Below are 13,403 nucleotides of genomic sequence, written 5' to 3'. Positions count from 1 at the left end.
ACCTACGATATTCTAGGTGCTGTGGAGAAAGCAATAAATAAAGTTCCTCCTTTGATGTAGCTTATATTCTTGTCCCCCCAAAAGTGAACCAACAAAAAGATAAAATGGCAGCTGGAGAGAGAGAGGTACAGGGAGAATAAAGCGGGCACAGCACAGAAGGAGTATGTTTTGTATGAGGGATTCAAGGAGCTACAAGCAGGCCAGCAAGGCAAGAGGAAGGTGAGTGTGAGGACGAGTTGGGCCCCGGGCACCTGGCTTTTTGGGCGGTGATAAACCACTCTGCTGTTTTTGAAATAGCTGCAAAGCCACTCGAGAGATTTAAGCAGAGGACAGAGAGGATCGGACTTGCATGTTCGAAGGCTCCTTCTTGCCAGTGTGTGGGGACAGACTCTCTTGTCTCCCAGGTTGGTTCACTGATATTCTTTGTTCTGCTCTCTATCCTATGAGGGATGGCTGGGAGGCCTGGACTTTGTAGCTGCTCAGGATTTCAGTTAGGTTTAGCTTTGCTGCTCCCTGGCAGGGTTAGCCAGAGAGGCTCCAGGAAAGACAGGGACAGGCCGAGGGGGAAGCTAGGTCTTCCTCTCCCTCTTTGTCTCTTCCAGGCAGCCAGAATCCACCGTTCAGATCCTGCATGATTCTAGGTCTTTCTTACTACACTGGCTTTCAGAGTCTGGAAGCATCATCTCACCTATTTGTGCCTGCAGTCCTCAAGGCATTTCCCCACAATCCCATTCACCTTCTCAACCATCGCTATGAAAGCAATTTCCTGTATAAAAGTCCCTCTATTTGAAATACTTAAGAGTAATTATTATCGCCCTGTTAGACCTTGATGGATACAGAGGCAATTGCCTTAATTCAGGCAAGAAATGATCATGGTTGCACTAGGATTTAATGGCTAGAGAGAGAAATAGAAAAACAGAAAAACAAACACAACTCAGGGATCAAGGCGAAAACTTCCAAAAAGCTATAATTACTCTCAGAGAGATATAAAAATATACTATAAACATGAAAGAAGAACCAGATGCTATGATAAAAAGAAAAAGCAAGGCAAAACTATTTAAAATTGAAAACATGATAGGTAAAACAAAGAATTCAATTCTATGGACTGAAGGTTTATATCCTCCCAAAACTCATAGGTTGAAGCCTTAAGCCCCAACATGATGGTCCTAGGAGATGTGGCTTTGGGAGGAAATTAGGTTTACATGAGGCCATGAGGGGGTTTAGATTAGTGTCCTGGTAAGATGAAGAAGACCAGAGCCTTATTTCTCCCCCCACCCCACCATGTGAGGACACAGCAAGAAGATGGCTGTCTGCAAACCACAAAGAGATTGACCATCAAATACCAGATCTGCCAGTCTGCTGGCATCATGATCTTGGACACCAGTTTCCAGAACAGTGAGAAACTGAGTTTTCTGTTTAAGCTGCCCAGTCTATGGTATTTTTGTTACAGTAGCTTGAACTTGACTAAAACAAAGGGATTGACAAGGAAGTCTAAGAAACTCCCAGAGAGCAGATCAAAACAACAACAGAGACTAAAATTATCAAAGGCAGAAAATCAGGGACTAATCTAGACAGTGGAGAGGACATTACTGAACAAATAATACCATTTTGACTCAACTTTCAGATCTGTAGGAAAACGGCAGTTGCCCGATTTCAAGTCTTCCCACACCCCCTCCCACACATGAGCAATTAAAAGCACACAGGAGCTATACCTTCAGCAGCACTAGGAAACAGAGACTGCCACAACCTTCAGACCAAATTCCAAATTCCACCACCACCAAGCCTTTGAGTGTGAAAGCATGGAAGGGGTGATAAGAGAAATGTGTACAAGCAGAGAGGAGCATGGGGGATGCAGAAAAGCAGAACAAATCACCAAAAGCAGTGACAAAGTACTGAGCACTGTCAGGACCTGAAAAACCACAGAGAAAGGCTTAGAATGACTGGGACTAGAATGGTAGCCATAAAGAATCAGCACTTCCGTGGGAGAATCAGCTTCATGGAAAAGGGTGGTGCCTCTTGGAGACATGCTAGAGAAGAGAAAGAAGAGATAGGAAGGGAAGTTAAGTCTTCCGGTGGAAGAATGGTGTGTTAATGTCATATGTTTTAACAAAGTAGAAAGATTGCGGCTAAAATGGAAAGAGAGAGGGGAAGGCAGAATAAGGTGATTAATTGTTCTACCGGTAATAAGTAGGAGTCAAGGATACCTCTGAACTATAGATGAAACAGTAAAATGTTAACTAAGGAGCTTCCCTGGTGGTGCAGTGGTTGAGAGTCCACCTGCCGATGCAGGGGACATGGGTTCGTGCCCCGGTCCGGGAGGATCCCATGTGCTGCAGAGCTGCTGGGCCCGTGAGCCATGGCCGCTGAGCCTGCACGTCGGGAGCCTGTGCTCCGCGATGGGAGAGGCCACAACAGTGAGAGGAAAGTTAACTAAGAAAAGGGATAAATTAGGAGCACAATAAAGAAAACTTCTAGATAATATATATTTTGCTAACTACCAAGTGAAATTATTTAAAAACAAAAAAGATATACCAAAGAGAGAAAAATCCCAGTAAAACACACACAGCCTCATAACTGAATTCTGCCAGCAGCCACGTGAGCTTAGACAGGACCCCAAGCTCTAGAAAGGAACACAGCCCAACCAACACCTTGACTGCAGGCTGGGAGACCCTAAAAGGAGCCACCACTGTGCTCCTGACCAGTGGAAACTAACTAGGAGATCTTGAAGTGTGGTTGTTTTAGAAGTGTACAGGGAAATTAAAATAAAATAAAATAAACTGATATTATTACATGTACAAAAAATACTATTAATATACATGGAGTAAAGATATTAGCATATGTGGGAGAAAATTAGGTAGAAATAAATAGGTAAAGAAATCAATTCGTCAATCAGAAGTGAAGGGTAATTAACACTAACGATATGTTAAGGATTTTATAAGAAAGGAGAAATTTTTAACCATATGGCTCAAAAGTACTTTTTTATTTTTTCAATTTTTTAATAATATTTGTAATATAATATTGATGTTGATTTAACCATAAATTATAATGTAACTATGTTAGGTGATGTGGCGTGTAGGAGAGCAATACATGAAGTCCACACGTTAGATCTAATATGAATAAACCAAGAAAAAGAATAAAGTATTTTTTAAAAAGCACCAGTGGAAGCAGCCTAAGTGTCCATCCACAAAGGAATGGATAAAGAAGATGTGGCACATATATAAAGTGGAATATTACTCAGCCGTAAAAAGGAATGAAATAGTGCCATTTTTAGAGACATGGATGGACCTAGAGACTGTCATACAGAGTGAAGTAAGTCAGAAAGAGAAAAACAAATATTGTATATTAACTCATATATATGGAATTTGAAAAATTGGTATAGACTATCTTATTTACAAAGCAGAAATAGAGACACAGATGTAGAGAACAAATGTATGGATATCAAGGGGAAAGAAGGGGTGGGATGAATTGGGAGATTGGGATTGACATATATACACAACTATGTATAAAACAGATAACTAATGAGAACCTACTGTATAGCACAGGGATCTCTACTCAATGTTCTGTGGTGACCTAAATAGGAAGGAAATCTAAAAAAGAGGGGATATGTGTATACGTATAGCTGTTTCACTTTGCTATACAGTATAAACTAACACAGTATTGTAAAGCAACTATACTCCAATAAAAAAAATTTTTTTAATAAAAATTAAAAAAATAAAAAATACCAGTGGAATCGGCTAGAGGAGTTGAAGTGGATCGCATCTTGGGAACAGGTCTGAGTGGAGGGAAGAGGTAAGATGAAGTACCACTGTTTTTTATAAGACATTACAACACTTTTACTTGAACTGCAGGCAGATGAATTTTTCATTACATTTGGGGTTAAGCAGCTATGCTAGAGCCGCCTTGTAATGGTTCATTTTCATGACTTACACTTTCAAGTTTATATTTACATTTTCATAATTTTACATTTTACATTTTCCAGAATCTGGCATGCCAGTTAGTAAACAGCCATTATTAAAGGGTGAATTATTTAAATTTACACGTAAATAAATTATACTTAAAAGGTAATAACTACTTAGAACTCATCACTTCCTAGTTATTTTACTATTGGTATGCTTTACTCCTGGTACACTTTGGTGTTATTTATGACTGTCTGACTTGATGACGGAAACTCTGCTACAGAGCATCTCTGCCCAGCTCCTCACTCCTGATGTCACGTTGACGGTCTAAACTGGCCCTGGTGAAAGTATTCACAGCATGGAAATTAGCACATGCTTCATTTCAGAGCTTGATTTATGGCATTTTTATTGTCTAAACATCATAAATTGATGAATAACATGTTAAGAATGAAAAGTTAAATTTTGCCCTGTCTGTAGCTGCTGTATTGTAAACAGCACAAAATGTCTTAAGAAATATTCATCCAGTATTTGAAAACTACTATTTAATTCTTCAAAGAAACCCCCATGAGGGCAGTTCCAGCACACAACTTCACTGTTTCACATTTGACTTACTTGTTAACACAAATGAAAACTGATCAACCAACATTCAAATCACAACTATGCTCACTTGTCAACTGCAAACGTAAATTGGCTGCTGACACAATAGTTCGGCAAATTATCAGTGAAAGCCTTCTGTGACAGTCAATTGACTATCTGGAATTTACAATAAAGAATATTGGACACTCTATTATTATTTGTAAATTAATGCTACACATCCTTTATAGCAATAGAATCTATAATAAACTTTTGTACATAGATAATGCATACTTTTTTCTTATTCAGAAAGCCAGTTGTTAAAATATACTAGCACATTAATGAGTTAAAGTATAATTCATTGAGCTCTATTACAAGAAGTCTGTGTTTCCTCACTTTTCTCCATCTAGAATTATGAATAATTTAAAATAAATTTAAATAAATATATTGGTACCACCTTTTCCAAAATTAAAAAACATGAGACTCCAGGTTGAAAGTGACCCACAAAAGATCAAACACAAGAAATGGATGCTGACATAGACCAAGTCCTTAAAAGCAACTTGCCTTATGTTTTAAGAGCCTTGAAAGTACTGAAAAATTTTACCAAATAATTATACATTTAAACATATTTCACAATGGAAATTATTAGAAACATGAACAATATCTACATAATAAGATACATTATTATTTGCAAAAGCAAAAATTGTGAGAAAATGAATATTTAAATTAAATGTTAAAGTAATTATAATACACCTATGTGATAATGAGATTTGCAGATAGTTTTTATGAAATTAGACTCATTTATAGAATAATATTAGCAATGCATAAAAATAATGTATAAAACTCAAATATGCAAAGAAAAATGAATAGAATTTTTTGGAAAAATATCAACATATTTATTATTATTATTGGGCTATATGGGGTTTTTTTATTTTTGCATCTTTTCACATATCAGTGATTTCCAAATTTCTCTACCAGCACTTTCATAATGAAGAAAGTATAAGGATTACATAGAAATATTACAAAAGGAAATGGAGTAGGACATTATTAGACCCTTGGAGACAGAACTTGCTATATTCAGAGACCATGAAATGATGAAAGAAATTAGATAAATAGGCAAAAGACACAATCTAGTGATTCATATTTTATAAGAATATGATATAGTAAACAAGCACATGGGAAAATGCCCAATCTCAGATAGGAGCAAAAAAGAAAAGCAGTGTAAAATTAGTAAAATAAAGAATAAGACAATATATGGACAAATTGAAATGAAACAGTAACTTAAAATTCTTTGGAGTAAAAATTGGAATGAGACCTTTTGAATGTATATATATACATTGTGTGTGTATGTGCATGTATGTGTTTGTGTGCATAAGCACAGACATGTACATCTATATACACACCCATCATTCCTAGTCATTGATTGAACAACTTCAGCTCTAGATTTCTACACTAAGCACCCAATTCCAAAACAGATAATGCTTTCTCACAGTGCAAACCAAAATATACTAACAGGAAAAACCAAAAGTATATAACAGGAAAATGGCAGGTTGAATCACACACACACACACAAACATACACAGACATATTCACATATGACGGAAATACTATAAACCCAGTTAAAACTGTGTTTAAAATTTTTGATTTAAAATATTTATATCTGAATGGGGAAAAGTAGAGTCTTATATAAAGTTAAACAAAGTGCAAAATTTTACAACCATGTAGATAAAAAAATAATAGCTAATATTCATTAAATACTGTATGTTGAACACTGCTTGATGCTTCATACTTTTAATTTTGTTCAATCCTCACAACTCTATGAGGAGGTAAAGTATTGCTCCAATCTTATATATTTTGGAACTTCATAAACTAAAAATACATATAATAAAAATTGAAATATAACAAATGTTAAAAAAGGATTATGTTTCAGATTATGAGTTTTTCTTATTTTTACTTTTTTGTATTTTTTGCACATCTATAAATGAGAATCTATTATTTTTTGTAACTGGGATAAAAAGCAATGCCCTTTATTTTTTAAATAGGTCAAATAAATACAGTGAACAAACAATAGGAAAATGTTTGATCTCAGATACTAGCAACAAAGAAAAACAAGTGAAGAGAACATGAATAGTGTAACTGTAAATTAAAACACATGACTTGATCAGGAGGGTCAAGAACAAGTATATATTGAAATATCATTGATATGATAATATTTTTAATGCCTATCAACTGTGTAAAAATATTTAAGGTACATCCAAATAAGATAACTTCCAAATCAAACAAAAATAAAACTTTAAAAATCTAAAAAGAAAATCTTCAAGTAATAGAATATTTACCAGATCTGTATCATGAGAGCAATCTCAGCTTTGAAGCAGTAGAAGAAATCACAGTTGGATAAACTAGTGTATTTGAACATAAAATATTTACAAGCTACAGAAGGAAGAAAACAAAACAACCTAAAAAACAACAGATTAGAAAACATTTTTAATATTACAATTGGGAAAGAATCATATTTTTTAAATGTAATTTTATATTTTTAATTGATCTTTATATTAACATCCCATTAGATATGTGGGAAAAGATTAAAATATTTCACACAAAACTGTATAGAGGTTTACAAATAATGAACAAAACATGAGAGAATATGATCCTAAATAATAACCAAAAATACTAATTAGAACAATAGCTGAGAATCTTGCACTTAATAGCAAAAAATATAGTATAAAAATGATATAAACACCCAACGGATGTAATTATATTGAAACTAGATTATCATAGCTCACTTCAAAGTTTACAGTGTTTTAAGAAAATGTTTTAGCACAAAACAATCTCACATCATTTGATTGTCTACTTCCAGGTAGAGGACTTTGATTTTATGAATTTATTCTAAACCCAGTAAATTTAGTCTCTCATGCTCTTCTCACAGCCACTCTGAAAAATAGGTATTACAATCCCCATTTGGCAAAAGAGAAAGTTAAGTCTCAGAGCAGTGGAGTAAGTCGTCCAATGCACTTATCAGAACTTTATTTCTGCTTCGGGAGATTATGTTTCTTCCACTGATAACATGCAGTCAGCAGACCGCAGGCAGTCACCAGGGATGAACAGAGCTGCAAGCATCACTCCCTGTACCTGCTAGGTCCACCTGCCTGCGTGGATTCGCACGGTTTATCACTTACAGCAGAAACCAAACAGCCTGGTGTCAGTTCCCCACGTCCTTAGTTCCACGGATGACACTGAACCAGAGGGTCCAGATGACAAGCAGCATGCGGGTCACTGGCCGCCGAAGAGCCAATTCTAACTGCAGCCACGTGGTTTATAGCTGCAGCTGTACCCAAGGGGCATGCGGAGGAATTCCAGCGCTTTAGTGACACCGGGGTGCAGATGCCAGGCACCTCCCGCGAGGTAGGGAGGGAGACAGACAACTGCCTTTGACAGCTGCTTAGGGCTGTGTGTCTCCCTGTGCTCCAGAGCTGTTACGCAGCGTCCCGCAAGTCATGAGTCTGGCCGTGGCTAAGCCTCCCTTCCCGTGTGACCGTGTGGAGACAGCAAGATCATCAGGGCACTGCAGCAGAGCTCCTCGTTTTGCTTTCATCTGTCTCCTTTGTGCTTGCTTTTCCCTCATTGATCTATGTTCTACTGTTGTTCTCCCCTGGGATAGCTATCTTTCCAGTACTGCCTCCAAAATCAAGAGTGGGACCCAAATCCATTTAGGACCTCTGGGCCTGACCGTGCAGAGCGTAAGCAGAACCGGGATGGCAGGTTGACAGGGCCAGGCTGCTGGCAAGGCTACCAGACACCCCGGAGGGCCACCTGCAGGACTGCAAGGAGCTGCAAGTGTGTATCAAATAGAATCACAGCCAACAATATATCCGATAAGGGGTTAATATCCAAAATCTAATACAAAGAATTCATACAACTCAACATCAAAAAAAGAAACAACCCGACTGAAAAATGAAGAGACATTTCTCCAAAGAAGACATACAGATGGCCCACAGGCACGTGAAACGATGCTCACCATCACTTGTTATCAGGAAAAGCAAATCAAAACCACCATGAGATATCACCTCACATCTGTCAGAATGGCTGTTATCAAAAAACAACAAATAACAAGTGTTAGTGAGGATGTGGAGAAAAGGGAACCTTTGTGCACTGTTGGTGGGAATGTAAATTGGTTCAGCCACTTTGGAAAATCATACGGAGATACCTCAAAAAATTACAAATAGAACTACTGTATGATCCTGCAATTCCACTCCTAGGTATTTACCCAAAGGAAATGAAAACACTAATTAGAAAAGATATGTGTGCCCCTATGTTCATTGCTGCATTATTTATAATAGTCAAGGTATGGAAGCAACCTAAGTGTCCATTAATAGATGAATCGATAAAGATGATGTGGTATATATATATACAATGGAATATTACTCAGCCATAAAAAAGAATGAAATAATGCCATTTGTGACAACATGGATGGACCTAGAGGGTATTATGCTAAGTGACATAATTCAGACAGAGAAAGACAAATACTGTATGATCTCACTTACATGTAGAATGTAAGAAACAAAACAAATGCACAAACATAACAAAACAGAAACAGAGTCATGGATACAGAGAACTAACAAGTGGTTTCCAGAGAGGAGGGACAGGAGAAGAGAAATAGGTGAGGGAGATTAAGAGGTATAAACTTGCAGCTGAAAAATAAATGAGTCACAGATATGAAATGTGCCATGTGGAGAATATAGTTAATAGCGATATAATATCTTTGTATGGTGGCAGATGGTAACTAGACTTACCATGTGGTCATTGCGAAACGTATAGAAATATCGAATCACTATGCTTTGTAACAGAAACTAACATAGTGTTATAGGTCAATTATACTTCAAAAACAAACAAACAAACAACCTCATAGAGAAAGAGATCAGACTTGTGATCACCAGAGGCAGAGGTTGCGGGGAGGGGGAATTGGATGAAAGCAGTCACAAGGTACAAACTTCCAGTTATAAGATAAATAAGTACAAGATAATAAATATAATTAACACTGCTGTATGCTATATGTAAAAGTTGTCAAAAGAATAAATCCTGGGCTTCCCTGGTGGCACAGTGATTGAGAGTCCGCCTGCCGATGCAGGGGACACGGGTTCGTGCCCCGGTCCAGAAAGATCCCACATGCTGCAAAGCGGCTGGGCCCATGAGCCAAGGCCGCTGAGCGTGCACATCTGGAGACTGTGCTCCACAATGGGAGTGGCCACAACAGTGATAGGCCCGCGTACCACAAAAAAAAAAAAAAAGAATAAATCCTAAGTTCTCATCACAAGGAAGAATATTTTTCTACTTCTTTAATATTGTATCTATATGAGATGATGGATGTTCACAAAACTTGTGACCATCATTTCATGATGTATTCAGGTCAAATCATTATGCTGTACACCTTAAACTTATACATTGCTGTATGTAAACTATATCTCAATAAAACTGGAAGAAAAAAATTAAAAATAAATAGAATCACAGCACTCGAGTGGTGATTCTCCACTTAGAATATAACTAGTGGTTTTAGGAGAAGATTCCCCCATTACTACACCACCAACTCCACATTCCACGGCTGGACCAGCACCCACTGGGTGGGGCTGGCTTTACGCAGGTGCTGCTGTGGGGTAGGTACTGCCACCCGACTGCTGGATTCTCTCTGCAGCAGCAACCACCAAGCAAGAGGGCTGAGAACGTCTTGAACCAGAAGGTCTCTCACAGTGAGGACCTCTACAATACCTGCTAATGTGGCTCATGTGATAAGGCACCTACTAAGATGCTTCTATGGTCAAATACCTGGTAGAGGGACTTCCCTGGTGGCACAGTGGTTAAGACTTCACGCTCCTAACACAGGGGACTAGGTTCAATCCCTGGTCAGGGAACTAGATCCCACATGCATGCCACAGCTAAGGAGCCCTAGAGCCACAACTAAGGAGCCCATGTGCTGCAACTAAGAAGCCAGCAAGCTGCAACTAAGGAGCTCACCTGCCGTAACTAAGATCCAGTGCAACCAAATAAGTAAATAAATATTAAAAAAAAATACCTGGTAGAAAATTCACATAGTTCAAGGGGAAAAAAAGCCCTGAACTTTCTATTTTTCATCTGTGGGCTCTGATGATCAAACTATCAACAGGGACTCACTGGGCAAAGGCACTGTATTGGTTTCCTAGGGTTGCAGTAACACAGGGTCACAAACAAGGGCTTGAAACAACAGACGTGTGTTCTCTCATTGTTCTGGAGCCTAGGTGGTTGACATCCAGGTGTGGCAGGGTTGGTTCTCTCTGGGGGTTCTGAGCCCCTGAAGAAGGGGTTGGTCTACGCCTCTCTCCCAGTTTCTAGTGATTGCCAATGTTGTTGGCATCCCTTTGCTTGCAGAGGCACCCCTGCAATCTCTGGCTCCATCCTCACATGGTGCAGTAGTCAGAGTCCTCCAGAGAAACAGAACCAACAGGATATATATGCATAAAGGGACTTATTATAAGGAATTCGTTCCTATAATTATAGAGGCTGGCAAGGAGACCCAGGAGAGTCGATGGTGTAGTCCATCGACTAAAGGCTGGCAGGCTTGAGACTCAAAACAGCCTAACTTTCAGTTTAGGTCTGAAGGCAGGAAAAAATCCAATGTGCCAATTCCAGGCAATCAGGCAGGAAAAATTCCCCCTTACTCGGTGAGGGACAGCCTTTTAGTTCTAGTCAGGGCCTCAGCTGATTGGGCGAGGCTCACCTGCATTGGGGAGGGCAATACGTTACTCAGCCTACCTACCTAAATGTTAATCTCATCCAAAACACCCTCACAGACACCCCAGAATAATGTTTGATCAAATACCTGAGCACCCTGTGGCCCAGTCAACTTGACACCTAAAATCAACCATCACCCATGGCATTCTGTGTGTCTGTGTCCAAATCTCTCCTTCTTATAAGGGCACCAGTCAGTGGATTAGGGCCCACCCCAATTCATTATGACCTCATCCTAACTTGATTACAGCTACAAAAAATTAATTTCCAAATAAAATCATATTCACAAGCACAGGGGTTAGGACTGGAACATGTCTTTGAGGGACACAATTCAACCCAAAACAGGTATCAATAGATGAAATAGATGCCTTGATTTCTGGTAGATCACATACTCATGGAACAATAGACTTTGACTGGAATCAGTTGACAATTTTGTAGAAAAATAGGAGACAAAAGTCATCTATGCTCCGGCCCTCTTGTAACGGGCTGGCATCCATAGTGAGGGAGTTAGTTCTGAAGATGTTAGATTGAATTTGGTCTGGATACAAGATTGTCTAGCTCCTACAATGTTAAAGTGATGACTTCCAATCAGACAAGAAATTTCCCTTTCCTAAAAGAGTGAGGGTAGAAAAATGAGGGGGAAATAACCAGTAGTTATCGCTGGTGGGGTGTAAAATGGCACAATTACTTTAGAAAACTGTTTGGCAGTATCTACTGAAGTCCATGACATCGCCCTGCCCTCCTAGACATATACCCAAGAGACATGAGTGTATCCACCAGAAGACACGCACATTTGCCAAGAACTGGAACAGCCCAAATTTTCACCAACCAGAAAACCAATGAATATATTGTTGTCTATTCATGCAATAGAATACATCCCAGCAATGAAAATAAAAGAGCGAACTAGTAGTAGAGCAACAACATGGATGGATCACACAGACATCATATTGAGCAAAAGAAGGCATACGTAAAGGACTTCAAAACGTGTGGTTCATGCATGCGCAGTTCAAAAACAGGCAAAACTAACACAGGGTGACAGATCAGCAGTACCTCCTGGAGGGAGTATTGAGTGGAAAGGGCCAAGGGAATCTTCTGGAGCGACAGACATGCTCTGTATCTTTGCGGTGGTTCAGTAAGCTGTACACAAGACTCACACACCTTACTGCATGTATTTCATAACTCAGTAAAAAAAAAAACTAAACTAAAGAATGAATATCTTGAAGCCCTACTATGTGACAAGCATTATTCTAGGTCCAGCAGTAAAATAAAGTCTCTGCTCTCATGGAACTTACATTCTAGGGAAAGAAGATATTTCATAAACTAATAAACAAAAACAAATGAACAAGATGTGTGTGTGTGAGAGAGAGAGTGTGTGTAGAAACAGGGACAGAGACAAAGAGACAGAGAGATAATGAGTGGGAGAGAGTGAAATGGTGGTAGATATTGAATACAAGTGAAGTACACAAGAGGAGATAAAAGGACAGTGCCAGGAGAAGTGACCCTATGCATCAAGTGGTCAGGAAAAGGCTCACTGATGAGGCACCTTTCAAGCAGAGGCCTGAAAGGAGTGTGGAGGCAGCCAGAATTCTCTCCAGGTGGAACAGCATTGAGGCTGAAGGAACAGCACATGCTAAGGGAAACAGGAAATGCTCGAGGGATGGCAGGGAGGGCGATATGAGTGGACAAGAGTAGAATAGTGAGATCCATGAGGATGTGACAGAAATGGTGAGATTCTGGGACTATTTTGAAGATAGAGCCAACAGTATATGCTGATGGATTTGAGGTAGGATTTGTAAAGAGAGAGATTTTTATTTTGGTCTGATCATCTGAAATCCTAAAGTTCTCTTTTACAGATGTGAGGAATATGGAGTGGGATGCAGGTTTGGAGATGAAAATCCAGAGTTCAATTGAATCCTACTAATCTGCGATGCCTGTTAGGTTTCCAAGTGCTGTGCTCAGGCAGGCAGCCAGATACACGTGTCCAGAGCTCAGGGGAGTGGTCTGCACTGGACACTTCCATTGGTAAGTTCATGGTGTAGATTTGATTTTTTTAAATAATGGGACTGGATAAGATGGACAGAGGGATCTTGGGGGCTGGAAGGGTTGGAAACTGTTGGATTTTTTAAAAGGCCCTATAGAATTATTTGACTCCTTAAATTATGTGCCTGCATGATTTTG

This window comes from Orcinus orca, chromosome 9 (genome assembly GCF_937001465.1).
Source record: "Orcinus orca chromosome 9, mOrcOrc1.1, whole genome shotgun sequence".
Lineage (NCBI taxonomy): Eukaryota > Metazoa > Chordata > Mammalia > Artiodactyla > Delphinidae > Orcinus > Orcinus orca.
Note: the sequence above shows the minus strand (reverse complement) of the source record.